Source organism: Carcharodon carcharias, chromosome 4, assembly GCF_017639515.1.
Source record: "Carcharodon carcharias isolate sCarCar2 chromosome 4, sCarCar2.pri, whole genome shotgun sequence".
NCBI classification, from domain to species: Eukaryota; Metazoa; Chordata; class Chondrichthyes; order Lamniformes; family Lamnidae; genus Carcharodon; species Carcharodon carcharias.
Window position 1 is genome coordinate 62,515,775 of NC_054470.1, and position 27,680 is coordinate 62,543,454.

The following is a 27,680-nucleotide window of genomic DNA, read 5'->3' on the forward strand; positions in this document are numbered from 1 at the left end:
AACTTAGCAATTGCCTCACATGTCTTACTATAACCTTCCTTTCAGAAATCAAGTGAGAACTTTGTGGGGGGGGAATAAAATTATGTTGGCAGTTTTCTGAAATTTAGATCAGCCATTTTAAATATACATCAACCAGATTACAATCTACTAACCTAACACAATAATACTGTGATAATGTGTTATTAGCCTAATGAAAACTATTTACCCATTTGTTATATTGGCTTTAAATGGTAAACTGATGAATTGGCAAAGCAATCCCCATTGTAACAGCTTGATCAGCCATTATTGCACCATTGCCCTACATGCTAGCAAGCTTAATTTCATATCGATCTCACTGGAGAATCAAACAAGATGCCAGTGCTGGGGAATGTTCCACCTTGTCAGATCAAGCACAGCAGAACCAGATACAGGGTAAAGTTACCTGTATTTTGCCCCCAACATTCCTCAAACCCCTAATGACACCAGTGTATACACTTAGATCCACTCTGAATGAAACTTCCAACTTGCTTTGTGTGACATCTTTGCTTATTTAATGTCAGGGACAGACCCACAGGCCTAGTTTGCACAAGCTCTATCTAAGCAAATTGGTAACACACTTTCCCTTCTCAATGATAAATTCCAATGCTGCAATTTGAAACACTAAAGTAACAGAACATTTTAAGTAACAGCACATTTTACTGATTAAGCTCAGTGCCCAAGTTCTAGTGGGATTTTTGAAATTTCGAATACAAATGAAAAGTGAATCTAAAAGAAAGTCACCAATACAACCACTTCCAATTTGGTTTTATTTTTCTAATGAGAACTCAGTCAGCAAATCACAGAATGATAACAGCATTAACCATGGAAAATTGCATCCTGGATGTAAAAGAATGTAGGAACCAACAGAGCAAAAAATGTTTTTAAAGTGCAATGTGAGAAAAAGCAGATACAAATACTACATGGGAAACCAGAAAGGGAGGAAGCTAAGTATCATATTCTTATAACTGAGATGATGCATGATAATAAATAGACATTTTAAGATGCTAGTCTGTAGAATTCATTAGAAAGAGAAATATATAAACTGTCATATTTAACATTGTATACAACACACTTCCCTCCCCTACTTTACTAAAAGTCACCACACAAGAAATACAGCCAGTTTACATTTTAGCATACCAGTACATATAAGCAACAGAAAATTAACTCATTTTCTTGACACCAAATATTATTTCTGGTGTAAAATGTTTGATGTTAAAGATTACTCTGGTAAACCACAATCTAGGTACATAATTAACAAGTACAGTGTTAAAATATCTTCTCAATTTTTACAATTTGTTTTTTATTTCTCACAAATATGGATTTAAAAGCAGAGTACAATCTCCTTTTCAAATCTCAGGGGTAAAACAATGTAGAAATTGTTCCATATTTTTAACAAATATTTTGCCACATCAAAAACACATCATAAAAATTATCTGCATCTCTTTTTAAAAATTAGGCTTTAAATGTATCATATTATTGGTAGAAAGTGCTCAGCCCTTAAATATATTTACGTTATTGACCACAGTTGGTAACTTTTGCATCTTAGGCCATATAGACAGTCACTATACATACGATGTAAAATCAAGAGCCGGTGGGGGCATCCAGTGTGCTTCTTTTTTGTACACACTTCAAATAAAAATGCATCATGTTGCATTTTCTCAGATGAAGGGATTTCAGGTCTGATTACAAGACTGTATGATACTGCATCCTAAACATATGACAGTTAATTTTAACTGTCAGTCTAGCCTTACTGCAGATGTTTCAACAGATTAAGAGTTAAAGGCTATTAATGTCCTACCTATCCTAATGATCAGAATTTAACTCAATCAAAAAAATGTAAGGCCAGGATTTCCTGGTCTTCAATAAGATATGTTTACTCAAAATTATGATTTTATAAAATGCATAAAGTAGTCCCATCTTAAACTCCAATTTACAGAACCTTAAGACCATTCCAACTTCCTGTTTACATCTCCCAAAGGAGCTGAAGCTGATTTCCTGTGAGGCAACCTGATCACAACTCTACAGTAGGTTTGCTCTACAACAGAAAATATGTTATTAGACTCCAAATATTTCAGTTTATTTACAAAATGCTGTTAGAAAAATGCTGTTGGACAAATGCTGCATTTCTCTAAAAGAAAAACGTTCTCATATCAAGATGATAACAAAACAATGCTTCAGATCGTTAACATGCAAGTTAGTGAAAAAAAACTGGGGTTGAACAAAAATATTCAAAATATCTCCCTCCAGATTACTTTGGCTAAAAATAGACAGTGGATAAAGAAGGGACAGAGGGCTTAACAAAAGTAATAGAACATTAGAAACCAAGGTGACATCAAAAGAAAATGGAAAAAAGGTAAAACTAAAAGCATTATTTTTGAATACACTAAACATTTGCAATAAAACAAATGAATTAATAGTATAGGTAGAAATAAACGTTTCATCTAATAGCCATTATGAAGATGTGGTTGCAGAGTGACCCTTCTTAAGTTTGCTTTCCTGTTTAACATTGTATCATCAGGAATCTTGGATACAATCCACCCAATCCCCTCATCTAAGTCCATGATAGAGATTGTAAATAGCTGAGGTCGAAGCACTAATCCTTTTCGTTACTTATCTACTGTCAACTTTTAACCTGGTTTTGCCAACTAACCCCTCGTACCGATGTAGCTTGCTTTGTTAACATTTCAAATTCTAGTGCATCATTCTCAAGCTCAAATGTGAAGTTTATTATATAATTACTCTTTCTCCTTCTTAAGACAAGGTCATTACTACCCCATCTCATTGCACAGTACTAAATTACAGAACTGTCCTTAGTTGGTTCCTCTAAAAAGGATGCTAAAAGGCTGAAATGGGATTTAGTAGTCAAGTTAAGTGAGTGGACAAGAACATGCCAGATGGAATATAATGTGCAGAGCTGTGAAGTGATCATTTTGGTAAGAAGAATAGAAAAGCTGATTTTTTTAAATAGTGAAAGACTAGGAACCAGAGTGTCCTTGAACAAGAATCAAAGTTAACATGCAGGTGCAGCAAACAATTAGGAAAGCTAGTGGCATTTTGTACTCCAATCCTTTTTTAATAAAGGTAAAGATTAAAGGTGTCTTACTGCCATTATTTAGATCCTTGGTGAGGCCAAATTGTGCACAGTTTAGATCTCTTAACCCAAGGAAGCATACAATTGCCTTAAAAACAATCCAATTCACGTTCATTAGATGGTTTCCTAAAATGAGAGGATTGCCCTATGAGGAGAGATTGAGTAAAATGGGCCTATTTCCTCTGCAGGTAAGAAGAATGAGAAGTGATCTGACTGAAATATATACAAGTTATAAAGGACTTGACAGGGTAAATGCTCAGAGGTTATTTTTCTTGGCTGCTGTGTCTAGAACTAGAGGTCAGCCATTTAGGACTAACATGAGGGGAAATTTCTTCACGAGAGAGTTGTGAGCTTTTGAAATTGTTAACCTGAGAGGGCTACGGATGCTCAGTCATTTGAGTATATTCAAGGTCGAGATGGATAGATTTTGGATTACAAAGATAATCAAGGGCTATGGGGATAGCACAGAAAAGGTGCAGTTGAGATAAAAGATCAATTACGCCCTTGTTGAATAGCAGAGCAGGCTCAAAGTACAGAATAGTCTACTCCTGCCCCTATTTCTTATGCTCTTAACCTACTGAAAGAGATACGAATCATTTCAAAGCATTAAATTCTAAATAAATCATCAGTCTGCAAGTTATTTTACTCTTTCAATTTCTAAATAAGACTTGAAATTTCTATTGCATTTTATGGTGGACTTCATTTTCTGAAAATGCTTTGAAATTAGACATCTTAGTTTCTAAAACTTTCATTAAATATGTGCATCTTCTAACTAAAACTGGTTCAATGAATTAGCGATCAGTCTGTCTGATGGCCTTTTTCCATTTAAACATTTAGAAAATCACTTGCTAATAAATAGCCTCTCAACTCAATCTAATGAATTGATGTCTTCTAGCTAAAGTAAATTTATCTTCTCATGAAAGCAGAGTGTCAATGAATTGCAAAACAAACATTCAAACCTGATCAGGTAGAGCAAGCGTTGGGCTGTATTTTTTTTAATGAAATGTGTCAAAATATATGAGAGATATGGCAGGTACATCAAAAATAGGACAGTTTAAGAAATCAGATTCTCTTTTTAAACCTATGAAGTAATAATAACCCACAAAGATATTATGGGAAATGCAATTATATTTTAATACATTGCTTCTCTGAAATTACTGTTCACATTACAGGGATTATGAACCTGAACTCTGTTTCATATCATAACATGTTGCCAAACTGCTGGAGTCCTGATGCCAGAGACAACATGGTAAACAAGATGGTGGTGGTGCAGTCTCAGATTCAGAATACACAAACTAAAAAAGTTGTTTTCAAAGTCGTCTCCTGGCAGCAACAAGAGTGAGAGTGGCCTTGTCAGAGGTTGAGGCTGCCATGTTCCCAAGCAGCTCAGCTCACCTGCAATGACCAGAAATCCATCTAATCCATCTGAACTTTGGGGAAGGTACAGTGGCCAATTTGTGCAAAGCAGCTGTTTCTCTGCAATACGAAAGGGGCTGTTTATTGGGCATCCAGAACCTAAGGTTCCAGAAGCATTCTTCAAAATAAGCTGACCATTAGCACAGAAAAACCTGTGGTACTTTTAAGTTTTGAATAGCTTCCTTACACACTGCAGTCTTGCACATATTTAGATTAGTGAATACATATGACTTCATACATTCTAAACTGTTTGAAATTTTCTAGTTAGTTGGTGGTTAACAGAAAGCTTCACATAAAACATACCATTCCACAACTAAAATGCAAATGCATAGAAATTGGTTCATAAGGTGATATTGAAATTCCATTAAAATCATTGGTTAAGGTTACAGAGATATTATAGTACAGATCTTTCAGCAGTTGAGTTTTGTCTTTCTTTGTGGAAACTGTTGAAGCTTGTTCAGACTGAAAGATTGCTATCCAACTCTGGAATGGGGATTTCCCCAATTTTCTCCCCTCTTTTCCTAAAGGCTCCAATTCTTGCAGAATAATCATACCAGGTACAGCTGTTCATCTACAAGTCACCATTCTTCATTTATGCTCTTAGGTGGCAAGGAAACTCATTACACTTTAAATAATGAAAATATAATTAAGTACATCTTACACAAAAGATTTAAAGCCCAAAATAGCTATTTGGCCCTACAGGTCTACACCAGTGCTTACGCTCCACAAAAACCTTCAGATCCCTTGCTGTGTGTCACCTATCAACATAACCCTCTGTACATTTCTCCCTAACGTATACAGAACTCCATCTATGCTATTCACCTTAACCACTCCATGTGGTAGAAAATTTCACATTCTTACTACTCAGTGAAAACCAAGTTCCTCCCGAGTTCTTTATTGGTTTTATTAGTGACTACCTTATATTTATGGTTCCTAGTTCTGGATTCCACCACAAATGGAAACATTCACTTTACCTCTACCCTATCAATAACTTCATAACTTTAAAGTCCTCTATCGAGTCACCTATTTTTTTTCTACAGAAATAGCACCAGCTGTTTAGGCTGTTCTGATGGCTGTAACTTTTTTCTGGCACGTTCTCCAGTGCTTCTATATCCTTTTTGTAACATGGAGACCGGAACACATGGTATGCTTAAGTGTGGTTCAGCGAACATTCAATATATATTTAACATAAAACTTCTCTGCTTTTGAATTATTTTCCTCTAGAACAGAATCCCAGTTTTTTTTTCATTTCTTTTTTGTTTTGGCAGCCTGTGTTGCTGCTTTTAATCATTTATAAATCTGTATCCCTAAGTCCCTCTGCGACTCTACCCAATTCAGACATTTATTTTCCAAGGTGGCCTCCCTAATTCATTGACCAAAATGCACCACCTGACACTTGTCTGTACTGAAATTCATTTGCTATTTACACACCCATCCTACAAGCTTGTTAATGTCACCTTGCACTTTGTCGCAGTGCTCATCAGTACTAACAACAGCACCCACCCCTCCCCACCCCCCAAAATTTGGTCTCAGGTGCAAATTTTGATATTACATTTCTGATTCCAGAATCAAAATCATAAGTGGCGGACAACAATGATCTGAGCACTGATCGCTATGGAATACAACTTCCCTCCTTCTATCAATCTTAGTGCATGCCTTTAACCCCCTACACTCCATTTTCTGCTTCAGTTGTTTGGTAGTACAGAACTTGAGGATTGCTGAAAAAGAGACTTAAAGCTTCGACAAAAATAGTCACTTTTTTCAGCAATGCTGATTTTCTGTTTTGTCAGCTTGCTACTCATTTTGCTATTTGTCCCCAGACTCCACAACATGCTCTGACCTTAGTAAAGAGTCTACCATGGAGACCTTGAAGTTTACAACACAAAAAGCAACAGAATTATCAAGGACAGTCTTGGATGTCTGAAATGAGTAGGATGAAACCATTTCCAACTTTAACAAGTCTGCTAGACATTTTGCAATGGTGCCTACGTTATACAGAACATAAAATATGCATCCACTCCACTAGTGTTATATTGTTACATGATTTGTAAAGAAATAGGAACCAATTGCTACGAGAATGCACAACCAGGGTGCCACGTTTTACTGCTGCACTGTAGTCATGTACCAAGAAACAATGGGCCTGAACTTCCTTGGAGTGGCAATCAGCGTCAGATTGCCACTCCATTCTCAGTTTTTTGCCTTAATCTTTTCTCGATCCTATCTCCCCCAGCCTTCCTACTCAGGCCGGACAACTCAGGCCAGGCAAAATCAGGCAGTGCAGCGCGTCCCCAGGGCCCAGCGTCGAAGGGAAGGAAGCCATGCCATAAACCAGCTAAGTTAAAGGTCCTTTGAAGTTTAAAAGTCCATGAAAGGCCAGGGAGAAGGTGAGTATTTAAGGTAAGTGGACAGGATTTGGGGGAGTGGGGAAGAATCAGAGGTTTGGGGATTGGGGGGGGGGGAGAAATCGGAGGTGAGGGTATGGTTGGAGGGAGGGGTCAGGGCTGGGGGAAGGTCAGAGATCGAGGGCAGGGGCAAGGTCGGAGATCAGCGGGGGATTGTCGGGCCAGGTCAGCTCAGGTTGTGCCTGGAAGGGTGAAGGGGAGGGGGTGGGGATGAGAGGTGAGCATGGCCAGAGCATAGTGGGGGAAAGAGTTCCCTTGGGGCTAAGGAAATTCCATGGATTGAGGAGTTCATTTTGGGGGTTGTAGTCCCTTGGGGGGGAAGGGGGCAGGAAAGAGTCCCATGGGGGTGAGTAGTCAGTGGTGGGTGGCGAGGTGCGGGGAAGTGGGGGGAGCCCCTGTACAATCGTTACCCAGAACCTAGAAGTGGTTCTAATCTTTCTGACTTGTTTTGGGAAACTATTGGTGTAACCTAGTCAGAACCATCCAAAATTGACCATTTTAAATCGCATTTTCGGATGGTTCCCAGTGCAGGGCAATTGCCCAGGGGAAGTTTGCACTTCTGTGCAATTGCTGTGCAAACTTTACCTGGGAATTCCCCAGCATTTTTTGGGCTACCTCCCCCCAACTTATGGGAACCAGAAGACAACAATTAGATAATCCAATCAGGCGTATGATGTTAAAATGATGGAACACCTGGCCTCGGAGTGTGACTGGAGGGCTGTCTGGCAAGGGAGCAGGGGCATCCAGATTAAAAGTTGGTGTTGGAGTGCAATCAGAGGACTGTCAGGGAAGGGGGTTGGGATATGGAGTATTTTTCGGGGTGGTGGCCGTCGGGAATGCTGTCCAAGTGAGAGGCACGCAAGTTGGAGCCAGGAGGCAGGGTCAGATTCGGGAGTGAGACTGGAGGTATTGGGACTGGCAGCAAGAGTGATTATAGTCAGTAAATACTTTATTTAATTCCTTCCTATTTACCATTGGTTTTCCTAGAGGTCATCAGCACTGGTCTGGCTGCCTCAGGCGTAAACCGAAGTTGCAAGGAGCTGAACAGACATTTAGGTCACGAATTTGCATCTGTCAATGACCCAATGCTTGCTACAGACATGGGTAAAGGACACTTTTACCAAAATGGCATCCGGCCATAGTTCGGTACCAGAACTGTGCGCTTATTCATGCATGGGGTACAAAACAGCATCACCAGTGACAGAAAACTGGGTGCTATGAAGACCAATTTCTAGCCCTAGATCTGTGGCCAGATCTAAAACACAATGCATTATTAAAAGATGATGCTCAGGGGTCTAAATAAGTATTTTTCGAGGGCTCTCCTTGAGGTTTTCTCAAGGGCTGCTTTTTGAATTTTAGGGGTTACCTTTTGGTTTTCAGGGGCCCCTTTTTTTCTCAATTACCCCTTTATTAGACGATTCTATCAGGTATCTATCAGTACCTTCTGGTATTTGTATTGATATATGGGCATTTGAACTCAGACAGAAGCAGAATTAAAAGAATTCATCAATATCCTCAATAATCATCACCCTTCTATTAAACTTAAAGTCACAACACACAAGGAAAACATTAATTTCCTAGAAACCACAGTATTTAAGTTGGCAGAAGACAACATAAATTAGCAACAGAAGCTTCTTTTCAAAAAAACTGAAACACACACGCCAAACACAAAAAGCCATCACCCTAAACACACTTCAAACAGACTGATGAGGTCACAGTCAATGTGTTTTCATTGCATAGGCACAAAGCTAGAAGATTTTAACCAGGCAGCTTCTACCCTTTATACTGCAGCCATTTCTTGATACCACATGGAGTGAATCAAGTTGGCTGAAGACTGGCATCTGCGATCCTGGGGATCTCCAGAGGACGCTGAGATGGATCAATGACTTGGCACTTCTGGCTGGCGATTGTTGCCAATGCTTCAGCCTTAACTTTTGCACTGATGTGCTGGGTGCCTCCATCATTGAGGATGGGGATATTTATGGAGCCACCTCCTCCAATGAGTTGTTTAATTGTCCACCACCATTCATGACTAGATGAGGCTGGACTGTAGAGCTTAGTTCTGATCTGTTGGTTGTGGAATCGCTTAGCTCTGTCCATTGCTTGCTGCTTATGCTGTCTGGCATGCAAGTAATCCTGTGTTCTAGCTTCACCAGGTTGACACCTCATTTTTGGGTATGTCAGGTGCTGCTCCTGGCATGCCCTTCTGCACTCGCCATTGAACCAGGGTTGAACTCCTGGCTTCGTGGTACTGGTAGAGTGGGGGATAAGCTGGGCCATGAGGTTACAGATTTTGGTCAAGTACAATTCTGCTGCTGCTGATGGCCTGCAATGCCCATGGATGCCCAGGCTTTAGTTGCCAGGTCTGTTCAAAATCTATGCCATTTAGCATGGTGATAGTGCCACATGACACCATAGAGGATATCCTCAATCTTCACAAGGACTGTGCGGTGGTCACTCCTACTGATACATCTGTGGCAGGCAGGTGGGTGAGGGTGAGGTCAAGTATGTTTTTCCTCTTGTTGGTTCCCTCACCACCTGCTGCAGACCAGGTCTAGTAGTTATGTCCTTTAGGACTTTGCCAGCTCGGTCTGTATGGGTGCTACCGAGCCACTCTTGGTGATGGACATTGAAGTCCCCCACTCAGAGTACATTCTGTGCCCCTGCCACTGTCAGTGCTTCCTCCAAGTGGCGTTCAACATGGAGAAGTATTGATTTATCAGCTGAGGGTGGGCAGTACATAGTAATCAGCAGGAGGTTTCCTTGCCCATGTTTGACCTGAAGCTATGAGCTTTCATGTGGTCAGGAGTCGATGTAGAGGACTCCCAGGGCAATTCCCTCCCGACTGTATACCAATGTGCCGCCAACTCTGCTGGGTCTGTCCTGCCAGTGGGACAGCTCACACCCAGTGGTGGTGATGGTGGTGTCTTGGACATGATCTGTAGGGTATGATTCCATGAGTATGAGTATGCCAGGCTGTAGCTTGACTAATCTGTGAGACAGCTCTCCCAATTTTGGCACAAGCTCCCAGATGTTAGTAAGGACGACTTTGCAGGGCTGACGGGCTGAGTTTGCCTAGGTCGATACTGGGTGGTCCGGTTTCATTCTTTTTAGCGGTCTGATACAACTGAGTGGCTTGCTAGGCCATTTCAGCAGGCAGATAAGAGTCAACCACATTGCTGTGGATCTGGAGTCACATGTAGGCCAGATCAGGTAGGAACAGCAGGTCCCCTTCCCCAAAGGATATTAGTGAGCCAGATGGGTTTTTCCAACAATCGACAATGGTTTCATGGTCAGTAATAGACTTTAATTCCAGATTTTTATTGAATTCAAATTCCATCATCTGCCATGGTGGGATTCGAACCTGTGTCCCCAGAGCATTACACTGGGTCTCTAAATTACTCAGTCAGCCCAAAAGACTCGTTGAGACGTAGACTGAAGGAGGCTTGAAGAAAGCCAGAGAAGAAACAAGACGATGTCAATGGCCCACTAGGGCTATAGTGGAAACAAATGAATGAATACACCATGTATAAACAGTAAATGCAGATGTGAGCAGTTTTTTTTGACATCTTGCGATTACTGTGAAAATGCTTAGTGCACACTTCTCTCTCACTAGTGCATACTGAAACTCATAAAACTAAAATTAGCTTAATTGTAAATATACTGCCTCAGAGCAAAAAATACAAGCCACTCTTCAGGCTCTTTTGTAAGTGCGGCAGACTTAATTTTTAAATCAGAAATCTAAAACCAAATACTAGGTGTTAAGATAATCAATAACCTTCAACTCGAGTTCAAGATCCATCACACTGCACAACTGTACAGCATCCTTTTGATCAAAATGACATTATCTTCATTCTTGGTATATGTTTCATCCATTGAAGTCAATCTGCTTTATAAACAATGCATTATAATCCTTATTTGCATGTGGTAAACTATACAAGCTTAGGATGTATTTGATAATTAAAAGAGCTGCATTCTTTTGTAATGTTAAACTAAAACATGAAATGCATGTAAGAATTGAGAAATAGAAAACAATGACGTGAAATATAAATAGCACAGTATTTACATCTCAAAGAAATGGGTGTTCAGATGGAGAGATGCATGTACGGGTCCAACTGTAGAATATTTTACATGCTATGTATTCTCAATATACAACATTGAATACAATCCATTTCTTTGAACTATATTTTCAAGAACTAGTCATTTTGTACACAAACAGATGCTTTCCTTGTTGAGCCATGGATAAATGCAAATAAAAAGACAAGATGAAATATGTTTTAATTCCTGCTTCATGTACAAAAATTCCAAGACAATTTCCATTGTTACCACGGAAAATTAGTCTGTAATATTCTGGCAAGCTAACAAGACATAATGAACGAATGAAGGATGTTGCAACATAATATCTATTAGCATAATACATATGAAGTGATATGAAACTGCAAGACCTTAGCTATTGAGTTTGGTAAAATGGTAATTAATAGACTAGCTTTGAAGTCCCTTTTACTCACCAGTGATTTTACATCTGCGATCTCTATTTTCTGTTAAGTTTTGTAATGCCCATATATAACATTAGGTTTCTTTTTTAGCCTTAGCATATTTGAATTAACCAGGCACAAATTTGATATGCAACTGCTTTAAAATGCTCAAACATAGATCCCGCACAACAGATTATGCAAATTTAAAATCTCTCTTCCTTCAATCCTCACAACACATGGCCACGAGTGCGAGCATAATTCTCTTTGATGCTGCAACATTAGCTAAACAAGTTTAAAGACATCCACATGATAGTGCTACATCTAGTTTTTGCAATATAAAATTAAAACTTTTCCACTTTTGGCACACATCTACATCAAACGCTCCCCAATTCAGATACAGGTCTGAAATAAAGCTCTGTTTTGTTCATCACAACAATGCATCATAACAGTGCTTACAAAAGTACCCCAATGGTACGCCAGTGGAGAACTTCTTCTTTCTTTCCATTCATTGTTAGTGTCAGATGTGGTTTAACGTTTGAATTTATGGCGACAGGAACTGGATCTAAATTGTCCAAACTCATTTCCTTTTCATCCCTTCAACCTGGGATTGATTCAAACCCAAATTCCAAAGAAGAACAAAAGTTTACCCAATTGCAGCAGCATTCACTCATGAAAGAACACTGCAACAGTAATAGTAATATAATTAGAAATACCAGAAGTTTGTTATACATTTAAAAAGCTTGTGCAAGCATAAATACATGATTCAGTGTGCAGTGTGTGCTTATTCTGATTTAAAATTTCATATCCTCCTGAATTCTGTATGTCACTTAACTTGAGAACAATTATAACAATTAAACTATAGACAACCTTACCAAAGGTTGCATTTTCAAAGTAATTTGTATAAATGGTTTAAGCATATGACCTTCTGATCCGGTAAAATAAAATGAGCAATATTCTTTGGTTTATATCATATCCCACTACTACCATACAGCACTGGAAGCACCAATGAATAACGAGAAAATTAATTTAAAACATAAACACACACGTGTTAACAAAAGGTTATCTTTAACTAAATTGCAAGTGGTAATCTAATGCTACAGTTCCACTGACGTTCATAATACACTGAAGATTCACTCAATTTATTACATCATCTGAACCACTCAATTCAATTGCAGCTGTCTAGCTCAGTTAGAGGTGTCCATTATCTATAATGTCACAAGAATTCCCCCCCTCCCCCCCCCACCCCCACATGACGCAGTTCAGTTCACCCGCGAACCAATATCAAAGTTTTCAGTCTACCCGTGACTGAGAAGAACCTCCTATGTACTGACAAAACTGCAGAGGCGGAGGAACAACTCTCAAAACAAACCAAAAAGGAAATGAAAATTATGAAATGCTTATGGATAGCAAAACAACTGGAAAAATTGAGCTACATCACTGGGAATCAGGAAAAATTGATTAAATAACTAATTTTGTTAAATGTCAGTTACAGTTTGCACTGGGAAAAGAATGGATGAGGTAGAAGGAAGGGCTTCTGTCCTCAAGTATTAAAATGCAGCAATGCTTTAACAAAATAATGAATCCCTGCTGGGAAAATTAGATGGCCAGGCATCACTGTCATCAGTAAAATATTCAGTCTCTCAGATTTGCCAGTGAAATAGCAGAAAGTTTCATGTGAATCACTTGGACACAAATAGAATTGATTTAAGGATGCCCAATATTGGAACTGCATGTAACTCTAATATTACAGGGCCCAATGACAAAGCATCAACCAACACCAGGCAAGAATGCTGAGAGAAGAAAATATACCCAGTTTGTTCTGCAGCACATTGAGAGCTCTGGGCTGCCGTTACAAAGAACTGGACCATCACATCTGATGGACCCCAAAAAAGATTTTATCAAGAGAATAAATAAAAGCAGATTAATCCAACTGAATGGGAAGTCACTGATGGATGTAATATTCAAGACACCGATTGGCTAATATACCCTGCACTCCTGAACAAATGACACCATGAAGCAGAAAACAATGCTGCTTTGCCGATGGTGCTTTGTTTAATTCTTTTTAGACACAATGGCTTGTTCAATTAACACAGCCCAGAAGATTCATGTGAATGCCTTCCTACATATAAGTTTTAAACTGATCCTTTTAAATGCAGGGGTAGAACGGCTACTAGTTTTCACCCTTTTTAGAATAAATATGTGAATATATGGTATAAATTTAGAGCAAGATCCATGGGGACAGAGATTGGGAGTGGTGCATAAACCACACCTTTCTCTTACTCCTGAGTGAATCACAGCAGATCGCAAGTAGGGTTTCTCATTTATTTTTCATAAGCTTATTGCTTTCCTCAAATAGCAAAAGGATTTAATTTCAGGACTAGAACACTAAGGGCAAATTTGTAGGTATTAAGAAAGGGAACATAGCTGACTAATCCAGATTTTAAGAAGAGAATGTTTGTAAAGTAAACATGAACCGACAATTTGAAAATTGTTGATTTTTTTTTGTGCTCAGTGCAGAACATTAGCCTTTTGACTTTTGTCATTGCAAATCACTGCCCCATTTCCAACCTCTTTTCCCTCTCCCAAAATCCTTGAACATGTTATCACCTCCCGAATCCAAGCCCACTCTTTCATCTCCCAAATGAAATTTTCACAGCTGCAAAGCAATAAAATGGCCTTAATCAGTCACAAATTACCTTATTTTCTGAATATGACCATGGTGCATTATCCCTCCTCAATCTGTTGCCAGCCTTCAACATACTTGACCATGATCTCCTCTTCCCTCCAATATTTCTCCTCTGTTGTCTTGCTCTGTGGAACGGCCCATACATGGTTTCATTCTCACCTATCTAATCATTGTCAGAGCGTCTCCAGCAATTGTTTCTCTTTGTGCCACCACACCATGACCTCTGGAATTCCCAAAAGATTTACCCTCTTCTTCATTTACATGCCGCCCTTTAGCAACAAAGGCATAGGGTCAGGTTCCACAAGTACCCTGTCGACATCCAGTTCCAGCTCTCCACCAGCTTTCGTCATCCCTCCACTGCCTATGTGCTGTCTGACAGCTTGTCCATCTGGATGAGCTATAATACTGAGAAGAGGACAGAAACCATGATATTGTCAACCCCCATCACAAACTCCATACCTTCACCACCATTCCATCCCTTGCTTTGGCCATTGTCTCAGGCAATAACCTACTTAATATGCTTACAGGACAATCCTGTCCTCACAGCCCTATACCGACTCCCAATCTCCCAGTGCTTCCAATTTAAAAATCTCCCCCTTATATTAGTAGCCTTGACCTCCCTATCCCTAATCTCCTTACAACACCCCCATTCCACCTTGCCCCACCACACCTCAAAAACTCATACTCCTTCAACTTTGGCCTCTTGCGCATCCCTCCCTCCCTTCATCCCATCTTGGTAGCTGTCCCTTCAGCTATATGCTCTGGCAATCCCTCCCTTAACGTCTCCCTCTTAAAACCTATTTTTTTGGCATGCTTTTGATCACCCATAATAATGTTGCCTTCTTTGACTTGCCATCATTCTTAATTGCACTTCTATGAAGCACCTTGTGACATTTTCTACATAAATGCAAGTAATAGTAATAGTTTTAGTAGCAGCAGTAAGTACTAAGAATGGAATTGTTTTTCACTTCAGACCTCGGCCATTAGTATTAAGCAATCCCTAATTGGGTGTACCATGGGACAGATGCAGAGTAAAGTTTCTCTGAATTACCTTAATATTGCTTAACCAAATATTTAAAATGCAGCCCTTGCACCAACATTATGGCACTTTCCATACCAGCCATTTTTATATCCAATGAGAGAGATCACAAATTCCGCCAATGGCAGAATAATGAAGAATTTTGTCCCATGTGTCTCCAAACCTAGTATTAAGTGCAAATGGCCAAAATTAATTTCAACCAGCAAATAGGGGGGCTTCCATCACATCATTTTAGGATGGATTCAAACCCAGGTCCCAAATCTGAAACAACAGATTCCAAATCTGAAACAACACTATATCAGACCAAGCCACCAAATTCCTAATGCACTATATAATTCGTGTACATATGTTCAGTATCATTCCATGCTTGGTTTTAGGGAACACAACCAAGCTCACCTCCAAGCCAGAGCATCCTGATTTGGAACTATATTGCAGTTCCTTCATGGTCACTGAGTCAAAATGCTGGTAAACCTTCCCTAAACAAAGTGTTGGTGTATACAGCATGTGGATTGCAACAATTCAAGGCGTGGCTCACCAAACCTTCTCAAGGGAAATTAGGGACAGACATCCCATGAACAAGTGAGGAAAATGAGCAATTTCACATGCACCATAATTGAATCAGCAGAACAAGTTAAAAGGCATCCATGATCTAAAGTGCTGAGAACCCAGTAAAATTCAATCACTTTTCTAGCAATCTCAGCTTGGAAGAAACAGGGGATGAATTTATTCTCTGAAACATTTAGGTGATGTCTGAAGTATGCAGGCTGTACACAATACAAATATCACTCAGCTATGGTTGACTTTATAGTGTTAGTTAGATACAGTTATAACACTATTAGGTCAAGCTAAAGTTGGAGACCAACCAGCACAACAAACAACAATTCGTATTTATATACAACTTTTCACATAATCATACTTCCCATGTGCTTCACAGGAGTGTTACCCAACAAAATTTGACCAAGCCACATAAGGAGATATTAAGGCTGAAAGGCTGATGACCAGAAGTTTGGTCAAAGAGCCAGGTTTTATGAGTGTTATAAAGGAGGAAACAGAAAGATAGGTGTGGGGCAGGCATTCCAGGACTGAGGGCCTTGACAGCTTAAGGCATGGCTACTAATGGTGGAGTGATTAAAATCAGAGATTCTCAAGAGGCCAGAATTGGAGGAATGTAGATATCCAGAAGGGTTGTAGGGCTGGAGAAGATTACAGATAAGGATGAGAATTTTAAAGTTGAGGTGTTGCTTAACCAGGAGACAATGTGGGTCAGTGATCACAGGATGATGGGTGAACAAGACTTGGTGAGACACAGGACACAGGCAGCAGTTTTGGATGATCTCAACTTTACAGAGGGTAGAACTTGGGGGGTCAGCCAGGAGTGCATGATAGCTGTAGCCAAGTCTACAGTTATCAAAGCACAAATAAAGGTTTCAGCAGCAATTGAGCTGAGGCAGGAGTGGAGTTGAGTGATATTACAGAGGTGGAAATAGGTTGTCTTAGTGTTGGCGCAGATGAAGACAGTAGCTCATCAGAGTCAAATACCATACCAAGGTTGCAAACAATCTGGTTCATCCTCAGATAGCTGTCAGGGAGAGGGCTGAAGTCAGTGGCAATGGAGCAGAGTTTGCGGCAGTGAACAAAGACAATGGCTTCAATCTTCCCAATATTTAGCTGGAGGAAATTTCTGCTTGCCAGTACTGGGTGTCAGACAATTTGAGACAGTGGGAGGAGTCGAGAGAGCGATGGTGAGGTAGAACTGGGTGTCAATGGTGTAGGTGTGGAAACTGATTGCCATGCTTTCAGATGATGTTACCATGGGCAAAATGTGGATGAGAAATAGGAGGGCGCGAAGGATAGATTCTTGGGGAACAGAAGTGGTAATGGTGCAGGAGCAGGAAGAGAAACCACTGTAGATGATTCTCTGGTTTGACCAGATAGATAAAAGTGGAACCAGGCAAATGTAGTCCCAATCCAGCTGGACAACAGTGGTGAGGCAGATGATGAGCTCAACTGTGTCCATGGCTGTAGTCAAGCTGAGAAGACAAGGAGTCATGTGAGATGTCATTTGTGACTTTGATAAGAGCTGCTATGGCAAGATAGAGCCTGACTGGAAGAATTCAAAATGGTGGTAGTTTGCAAGAGCTGAGGGCTCAAGGGTATTTTTGAGGAAAGGGGTGATGATGGCACATTTGAAGGACAGGAAGACAGTATCTGTGAGAGAAAACTGTTAACAACATCAGCTAACATGGGAGCCAGGAAGAGAAGCTGCATGGTCAGCAGTTTTGTGTGACGAAGATTGAGAAAGCAGGAGGAGGGTCTCATGGATGAGTTTGGCAAGGGCATGAGAGATCAGAGGGAGACTAGCGAAAGATGCAAGTTCAGGACTAGGATAGCAGTGCGAGGGGGCGCGGTGTGGAGGGAAAGTTTTATAGGAGGTTTGGCCTGCTGGGTTCAGGGAAAGGAGAAACCAGATGAGGCAACTGATCGAATGGTCTAAAGAAGTGACAAAGTAGTCCATGAGCTCTTTGCACGTGTTGTTAGAGGTGTGGGGCTGAAGATAGATTTGGTGGAGAAAAGAAGCCAAGGGTTATCTTGGCATTTCAGGGTGATCTTGGAATAACAAACACTTTTGGCAGATGAAAAAAGGCTGCTCCAGTGCTTTATGAAGTGAATGGTTAAACCAGTTGTCCGCTATATCTGACAACGCCACCAAAATCAGATCTTCACTTAAATCATTCATGTTATTATTGTTTGTGTGATTGTGCATGCAAAATGGTCACATTTACCTACATAATAACTCAATGTCAAGTCCTTGGTGAGACCACATCTGGAGTAGTGTGCAGTTTTGGTCGCCTCATTTAAGAAGTAAATATAATTGCTTTAGAAGTTCAGGGAAGCTTCACTGGACTCATTCCTGGGATGAAGGGGTTGGTTTATGAAAAAAGATTGAACAGGTTAGGCCTATGCCCATTGGAGTTCACAAGAATGAGAGGTGATCTTATTGAAACATAAGATCCTGAGGGGACTTGATAGGGTGGATAACCAGAGGATGTTTCTTCCTGTGGAGGAGATGAGGAGAAAATTTTTCTCCCAAAGGGTGCTTGGTGTGTGGAATTGTCTTCTCAGGAAGTAGTGGAAGCTGGGTCATTGAATTTATTCAAGGCAGAGTTAGACAAATTTTTGTTAGGCAAGGAAGTCAAGTGTTATTGGGGACAGACAGGAAAGTGGAGATGAGACCACAACCAGATCAGCCATGATCTTAGTGAATGGTGCAGCAGGCTCAAATGGTAAAATGGCCTACTCCTGCTCCTATACAGTGTAGCACTGAGATGTTTTAGGGAGATAAATGCATCCAATACAAACCTTTCTTACTTATGTATTTCACACAAGAGAAACTTGCAGCTGGGGCAAGAAAGTTCTGAATCATGCATTGAGACACGAGTGAAAATAAATTGAGCCAAAATTAGTTAGAGCAGCATCTACAATCCAGTAAGAAAAAGTTCAATCAACTTTTGTTAAGTTTAGAAAAGATAAAACAATATTCACCTTACTTTAGAAGTCCCCAAAGCTCAGTTAAGAGTCAGATGAAAACACTGTCGGGGCTGAATAAAGAGTATGCAATTCATGGTGTGATCTAATTACAACGTGGTGCCGACTTCATATGAAACAAAGGGAACATTTAACACAATGACAACCATGCCAGCACACACACATAGGAACACAGGAGCAGGAGTAGGCCATTCAGCCTATCAAGCCTGCTCTGCCATTCAATATGATCATGGCTGATCATTCACTCCAATTTTCTCCCCACACTATCCCTATATCCCTTTGTGTCGTTGGTATTTAGAAATCTGTCAATTTTTGCTTTAAACATACTCAATGACTCAGCTTCCACAGCCCTTTAGGGTACAGAAGTTCAAAGATTCACAACTCTGAGTAAAAAAAATTCTCACCTCAGTCCTAAGTGAGTTCCTCCTTACTTTGAAATTGAGTTCCCTGGTTCTAGGCTCCCCAACAGGGGAAACATCTTACCTATATCTACCCTGTCTATCTCTTGAAATATTTTGTAGGTTTCAATGAGATCACCTCATTGTTCGAAGCTCTAGAAAATATAGGCCCAGTTTTCCCAATCTCTCTTCGTAGGACAGTCCCACCATCCCAGGAACAAGTCTGGTGAACCATCATTGCACTCCCTCTATAGCAATAATATGCTTCCTAAGGTATGGGGATCATAACTGCACTCAATACTCCAGGTGTGGTCTAACCAAGATTGAAGCAAGACTTCACTACTCCTGTACTCAAATCCTTTCGCACTGAAGGCTAACATACCATTAGCCTTCCTAATGCTTGATGCACCAGCATGCTAAATTTCAGTGACTTACTGACAAGGACATCCAGATCCCTTTGTACATCTACACTTTCTAATCTCTTGCTATTTAAAAAATACTCTGCACACCTGTTCTTTCTACCAAAGTGGATAACCTCATATTTTTCCACTTGTATTTCATCTGCCCTGTTCTTACCCACTCACTAAGTCTGTCCAAATCTCTTGAAGCCACTTTGCATCTTCCTCATAACACTGATGGGCAGCAATGATTGCACAGAGAAGTTCTTTAGTTTGCAAAATTGTTTAGAAATAAAACATAAATAGATGACTTTTTGAAGGAATTGTAATGGCTAGACTGTCAATTTAACATCCTTTCTATAATGTGAAGCCCAAAACTGCCCATAGTTCTACAACTATGGTCTCACAAAAGTTTTATATAGATTCACCATTTATATTCAATACCTCTTACCATAAAACCCAATATTCCACACGAGGTGCTGCTTTTAAGTTTTGTGGACCTAAACCCCTAAATCTCTCTTTACTCATCTACATCATCATCTTCCCCCAAAGTGTATATATTTTTTTAAAAGATAGGCCACCTTACATTTATTGATACGGAATTTCACCTGCCACAATTTTGCCCATTCCACTGTCATACCAATATTGCCTCGCAATATTACAGCCCTCAGAATTATTGTGCCTCTTATTTCAGTATTGTCTGCAAATTTACTCCTTCTGCCAAGACTATTCCAAATCAGTGAAACACAAAATGAACAAAAACAGATTCAGGTCAGAATCTTACAGGGAAAGTTATCCACTATCAGGCACTCTGAATTCCTATTCTCCACTTCCTCCTATCTAAAAGCTTTAAATCCAATTTGCTATGCTCCTCTAATTCTATACTCTTCAATCTTCACCAATGAGTCTGCAATGCAAAACTTCACTGAAAAATAAATTGATAAATTAACAGTCTAGCCAAACAATTTCTTCAAAAATCACCTACTTATGTCATATCTAAACAATTTTGCTAACCAAAAATATATTTCTTCTCTGTGCAATCATTGCTCAACTCAAGCAAGTACAATCATATTTTATTAGAATAATGTACAAAGTCTATCAAGTTTATTCTGTTATCCCTGTTACTGACGTCAGAGAAATGCACAGATAATCTGTCTTCTTTATTCATTCATCTAAATGGAATAGATTTCAAACAGATCTAGCAATTCAAGACTGGGCAACCATGAGGCAATGTGGCCAAATCTGTAAACTCATAGCTCGACATGTCCCCCACTCTACCATTACCTCCAAGCCAGGGTTCAATGAAGAATGCAGGAGGGCATGCCAGGAGCAGCCCAGGCATTCCTGAAAAGGTGTCAACTTGGTGAAGCTACAACACAGGACTACTTGTGCACCAAAGAGCATAAGCAGAAAGCAATACAGAGCTAAGCGATTCCACAACCAACAGGTCAGACCTAAGCTCTGCAGTCCTGCCATATCCAGTCATGAGTGGAGGAGGACAATTAAACAATTCACTGGAGGAGACAGCTCCACAAATATCTCTATCCTCAATGATGGGGAGTCGAGCACATCAGTGCAAAAGATAAGACTGAAGTATTTGCAACAATCTTCAGTCAGAAGTGCCAAGTGGATGATCCATCTTGGCCTATTCCGGAGGTCCCCAGCATCACAGATACCAGTCTTCAATCCACGTGATACCAAGAAATAGTTGAAGGCACTGGATATTGCAACGACTATGGGCCCTGACAATATTCCGGCAATAGTACTGAAGACTTGTACTCCAGAACTTGCCCCCTAGCCAAGCTATTCTATTACAGCTACAATACTAGCATCTACCAGGCTATTGCTCAGGTATGTCCTGTACACAAAAAGCAAGACAGATCCAACCCAGCCAATTACTGCCCATCAGTCTACTCTCAATCATCAGTAAAGTGATGAATGGGGTCATCAAGCATCACTTGCTTAGCTAACTGACATTCAGCTTGGGTTCTGCCAGGGTCACTCAGCTCCTGGCATCATTACAGCCTTGGTTCAAACCTTAACGGGCTCCATCCTGTGCTCAAATTCACCTTTGAAATTGAGCAATCAGGTACTAGTTGAGAAATCTGCCAGGGGGTTCTCTACCACAGTCTTCCGCAAGCCTATCTTTACTAGGCAATATATGCATTGGGGTTCTTACAGTTCCACACGCTGTACGATTGGTCTTATCAGCAACCTTGTAAACAGGACTCAAGCCATTTGCTCACCATGCAAGCTTGATGCTGAAATCGGGCACTTCAAAGGCATCCTGCAGGATAATGGCTACCCTGATCAGATCATTTTGCACTTTATATCTGGCAAACTCATAAATGGGTCTAAGGCCATCACGTTCAGCCCTGAGAAGTGCCCAGTCTACCTCAGATTACCCTGGAAGAGCAACAGGCAAAGTTAGCAGTTTCACGCTGCTACTATGCAGTAGCAACACGAGTGATATTCACCACTAACAGGATGCTGCCATCAATCCAAAAAGATCTTCTGCCTATCATACAAATGAGTAATGTGGTATATGAATTTCAGTGCCAGTGCAATGCTAGGTATGTAGACCGTATGTCCCAAGGACTGGTGGATCATATCAAACAGCATGTTCCAGCCGCTGTTCTCAATGCACAGGCAATATCCAATCAGCCTGCCCTTGCAAAACTCAAAACACAGTATCCAACATTAGATGCAATTCCACGAATGGACAACATTTGCTGAATAATCCTCTGTGTGCTCAGAATTATGCTGACAACCAATTTGAGACTGTCAGTCAGGCTTGTGGTGTGGCACATTTGCGTGTACTGAAAGCTACACATAATAATACGCAGCACCCTGTTCTTTGCAGACAGAAAGAACATGTACACATATTGCGCCTGTTTCAGCTAAACAAATTAAGTGACAGCTATTCGCCAACTCATTCCTCAGGGCAATGCCTTGACCAATCAGGGTCAAGCTGCCTGGTTTAAATTTCAAACAATGCTTGGCAGTTAACTGTCAGTCGCCATTGGTGATGCGTTCTCCATGGCAATGCCACTTGCCAACCAATCAGCATTCTCTTCACATACAGTATAAATTGTTGTTTCCCCATATATTGGTATTCTTGCAAAGTGTCCTGATGAGCGCAGGATGAAATGCTTAGACATGTCTCTTTTTTCAGAAATATTCAAGTTCTGTACTACCAAGTGACTAAATTTATAGTACCTATTTTCACTGTCAACCAGGTTTTTTAAAATCACAATCATTCTTATAACTTGAATATGTGTGAAAATTGAAGTGATTGATGTTCGTAAAATATACAGTATATGCTTTTTAGAATGTGAGATGTGAGAACATTTAAAAGAACTAAATTCTACTTAATCCTGTTGCAATTTTATTGCATTATGAGAATACTAATGTTCCTACCAACTTATATTGTGTTCTAAATATTGGTTATAGCTGTTACTACAGTAAGCAGTAGTAACATGCAAAAAAGAAACTTTCTCCAACATTAACCCATCTCACTTCACAAGTCAGCAAGTTATAAGAGAGATGATAAGTACAGCAATTACCTAATGCAGCAAGAGAACACTGAGGGTGGCCTCCACAAACAAATTATCAAAAATACTAGAGTACCCTTTCTGTGCAGAATATGAAGATTGAAATAAAATAACTGACCAATATCATGTATAATTTCACCTGTGTGATGGCAAAAAGCAAGCAGGAAACAGCCAATCCAAAACCAACACTCAAAGAAACTATGAAACATACATTTATATCTTACCAGACATTTAGAATCAGACCACTTCCAAAACTCTATATAAATACATCTAGAAATAACTTACTGGTTTAAATCCTTACTACATTACAGAAAGCAGTACCAATTTTAATTTTACTGATCCCAATAATCCTAATAAGTTTGCATGCTTATAAAACTTTTAAGGTGCTTAGATGCACTGTCTTTACGCATACAGCAATTTTGTTGCAATGGTGACACCTCTGGAGGTCTTGTGGCACAGCGGGTAGCATCCCTACCTCGGAACCAGAAACTCTGGTTCGAGTCTCACTCTGGGACTTGGTCACAGAAGGTGTGTTTATAACGTGGTCAAACAAGTTGATTGTCAACCTGCAAATCCTTCCAACATGCCTGCGGCAGGCAGTAAGAGCGGGAGAGCCTCCTGGTCAGCCAGAACCTGCAGATGGCAACGGCAAACCACTGCAATACCTTGCACGTTTAGCCATGAGTCAACATATGGAAGTCCATGATTGGCAACACCCTGTAAGGGCATGGTGCCTGACGAGAGAGAGATGTCACCTGCAAATGAAGCAGTTACATGTTTTGCAATGTTGCATTTCAGGACAGGATAGATTGTGTGTGGCATTTGACAAACAGCAAATAAAGATGTGTTGATTAAATACAAACGACCATTGCTTTTATCATTTTTTTGAAGCACTCTGCTTCATTATACTTCTCAAGGACTCTCCTTTCACATTATTATCAATATAAGGATCCTATTACATTCAGAGTTTCAAATATTCTGGCCTTTAACAACATTAAGAATTCTCAAAAATGCTCAATTCTATTTATAGCCACTGACCTTTCCTCAATAACTTTGAAGTACAGGCTGACTGATTGCTGGGTGGGGGGGAATAATATAGCACAATCAACCAGGTTAAGTAGCTGGTGAAGTAACTCACCTTCGAACCTCAATAAATTTCTGAGGGTGAAGACTTAGGCACGTGCTGAAGGCATGAAATGTAAACAAAATTTCTGGGCATTCAAGTGTTGCTTTAGGCCACAGAAGCTGTGGTTGGCACAGACCTTCCATTATTATATTCTACACAAAGTAACTATAAACTGATGAGGTAAGTGTGTGGTTGTTCAGAAAGGAGAGAGTTGGAAGGTTTGCAATAATGTTAAAATTGTGAGATACCATTTGTCCCAAATAGCTGGGAAAGAAATTTATGTTCGAGGACAGATCACTGACATCAGCAAAAAAAATTATATAAATGCAGCAGTCTACAATGCATCATTTGCGTTTTTATACATAAGCCCAAGAGGACAAGCAGCAAAGAAATCAGTCAAGCCCAGACAAAGGGTATTGATTGTACAAGTTGAAAAAATTACAGAATTTGAATACCTAACACCCTGCATTTCTGTCCATGCACAAATCCTTGAATTTGCCACAGGCACCTACTGATAGGCTCAAACTAAGCAACAATATCCAAAACAGCTAAGAAAATGTTTTGCTGCTGTGCTCTTAATGTGAAACCTTATGAATGCAGCACTGAAAAACAGTTAATGCACACTGGATATTAATCCAAGTTTAAAATATCAACAGATTGTTAGCCAAATGAAGAGATTGTACAGGCTACAGAATAGCATGTTTCTACAAAAAGGACAGACAAATGATGAGTAGGGGATGCTATCTGGACAAAGTAGCCTACTACTGTTGTCTTTAATAAATAGCAGGAAACTGTAGTACTTTATCACGAGATATGAAGAAGCTGGTAACATTAAAGGTCACTGCTCAACGGATTTGTTTGTTTGACATTTGCTTGCCCATCTTGAGGTATTAAACTTACTCATTTTAAAATGGGTAAATACCTCCACTTCATTAAAGGAATGTCCTGAACTTGTTAAAAATGATCCATTAGCATCAATCATAGCAATTTGTGTCTATGCATATTTTCAGCATTATGGTGACCCACCACTGAGTTTTCATTGCCCTTCTGTAGCTTACAGTGCTGTTGCACTTGCATTTTGGAGCACATCTTATACAGCATCATGGAACAACTAGGCACAGAGAATTCCCTAAGTTCAAGCTTTCCATAGGGTCAGAAATATTTCACAAAAACAAGGCCACATCCTACCATATAGGTGATATGGTCATTTATTCTGCAAGGTATGGCAGATTACATTACATATACATTATATGGAAAATGCTCTCCTTGAGCAGTTCTTTCTCCTTTACAATTCAAAAGTAATTCACAAGATTATTTTTCTTGGTCGGCAGGTTTCTAACACATACAAGAAAACCACTGTATCCAGATGTCTCCAAATCAGGCTATTGATAAATCCATACAAAGTCTCCATTTCCCAACTTCAGATGTGTATTCTCTCCCAATGGACACCCAACTCATCCAAATCTTAATATTTTAGGTGAAGATTGGCAACTTGACTTGAGAATCCCAAAGGGTGTATTGGAAGTACTGCCTGAACTTAGCCAACATGGGAAAGTGGAGTTGAGTCGAGGATCAGCCACAATCTTATTAAATGGCAGAGCAGGTTAGAAGGGCCATAGGTTGCTCCCATTTCTTAAACAGGAGTAGACAATATAATCCCTTGAGCCCACTCCACCATTTAATATGATCCTGGCTGATTTTCTGCGTCAAGTTCACTTACAAATCCCCTCCTAATATCCCTCGATTTTCAAGAGGTCAAAAATTTGTCTGAGTGCGACACACTATTTCAGATCGCCAATCACAAAAGCCCATGAAAATCTGTAGATAGCTGTAAGCATAACAGTGAGTTCCATTCGTTCGCTACTGAAATTCCTGGCCTATGTCTTCATCAGCAGTACAGGCACCAATTTTATCTTAAAAAGAATGGTCATTATTATCTATTTAAATGTCTAGTAACGTTCCAACAATATTTTCTGGGAACCAGCAGGAATTAATGAACCTGACCTATTTCGTGATGTACACCTACACATTCAGAATCGGAGTGGACTTTCTTCAATTTCATTGTCGCTTTAAAGGGCTGGGTCGGAATAAAGATATGCAATATTTCAATAAATATTATTTCAGATCAGATTGAAGTAACATCGAATATTTAATTATTGCGGAGTTGCAGGTATTAGTATTTGATTTACGAATAATAAGTTCAGAAACAAGAACTATTTCCTCCTCCAAAGTTATTTTAACCACACAATCTAATAGCTACAAAATACTTGCAAATGGGGGGGGGGGGGGGGGAGACGCAGATTGTGTGAAAATTTGCAGCCACAGCAGAACACAGGTTGGAAAGGTAAGGTATAACATGCAACTGAAATTTAACGTGCCAGGTAGGTAAGCAAACAGGAAACTCGCAACTACTGGCTGCATTCACTCCATCCCAACTTCAAAGCCTCCACTAAAAATTAAAAGATACAAGAGCAGAATGGAGTGGAAATAAAGCAACTGCCACTCCCCACTGAGCACACGTGAGGCTCATCCGGGACACAGCATACAACAGAAGGCAGAGAGAAGGGGGCGGGTCTCCCTCAACCGCCCCTCACTCCCAACAATCAGGACGCTCGCCGCCTCGAGCCAGGGGGTGCGCGCGAAGCACCCCCTCCTCCCATCTCACCCCAGAACGTTCTGGTCGGAGCCGTTAGCAACTTTTAAATTTAAAAACACGAACACAATCACCTCGGAGAGGAAACCGACCGACACGGCTTCCAATTCCTAAACAAAAAAGGGGTCGGCGCAAACCCTCCTTGTGCTGATTGTGTGAGAGAGGAGTTAAAAATATATAACATACGAAAAGAGGGGGACGGAAGGCATATGCCCAGGCCTGGATCCGCTTGGGAGAGTAAACTCCATTTGCTTTATTGTTTAATTATGAAGCGGCTTGTTGGGACAGACATCCGAATCCGTTAGCAGTGATGCGGCGACCGAAAGAAAGCAGAGGGGTAAAGAGATAGGGTGGAGTGAGTGAAATGGGGTTGATTTTCATTCTGTCGGGGTTTCCGTACCTATTGTATACAAGTTATTCGCGTTGAGGTCGCTCCCCTCATCCTGAGCTCCTGCATCCTACTCCAGCCGGGCTGTAACCAAAGCCGCTGCCGCCGTTTGGTTCACTCCAACCATCGAAGGACCCCATCCCCAAGTAATGGACTCGCCCACCGAGGACAGCCAGAGGTAAGGAAGAGGCAACCAGGAAGAAGTTGCCTTTCCCCACCTCAACAGGTCCCTAAGAGTTTTTACAGTCAATTAGTACTTTTTGTAGTGTACTCACTTATGCAATGTAGGAGTTGCACAGCAAAATTCCACAAACAGCAATGAGATATATCTTTCTTCAGAGTGGTGGGGGGGGGGGGTTCTTTTCTGTCCACCAAAAGGAAGGGGAGGGGACTAGGGCCCTAATTTAACATCTCATCTGAAAGAGCTCCAATGCAGCACTCCCACAACACTGGAGTTACAGTCTGGATTACATGTTCAAATTTATTTCTT

General features: G+C 40.3%; 1 protein-coding gene across 2 annotated transcripts in view; it reads right to left on the bottom strand.

The window, feature by feature from the left end:
* LOC121277054 (E3 ubiquitin-protein ligase RNF38) overlaps window positions 1-27,680 on the bottom strand; it is a 232,357-nt gene that overhangs the window by 128,817 nt on the left and 75,860 nt on the right. The window contains exon 1 of one of the 2 annotated variants that reach the window (XM_041185983.1): window positions 27,203-27,220. The exons of the other annotated variant lie outside the window; for it this stretch is intronic. The gene's annotated coding sequence lies outside the window, so the exon portion shown is untranslated. Of the gene's footprint in view, window positions 1-27,202; window positions 27,221-27,680 lie in introns of those variants that run through there. 2 annotated transcript variants of the gene reach the window in all.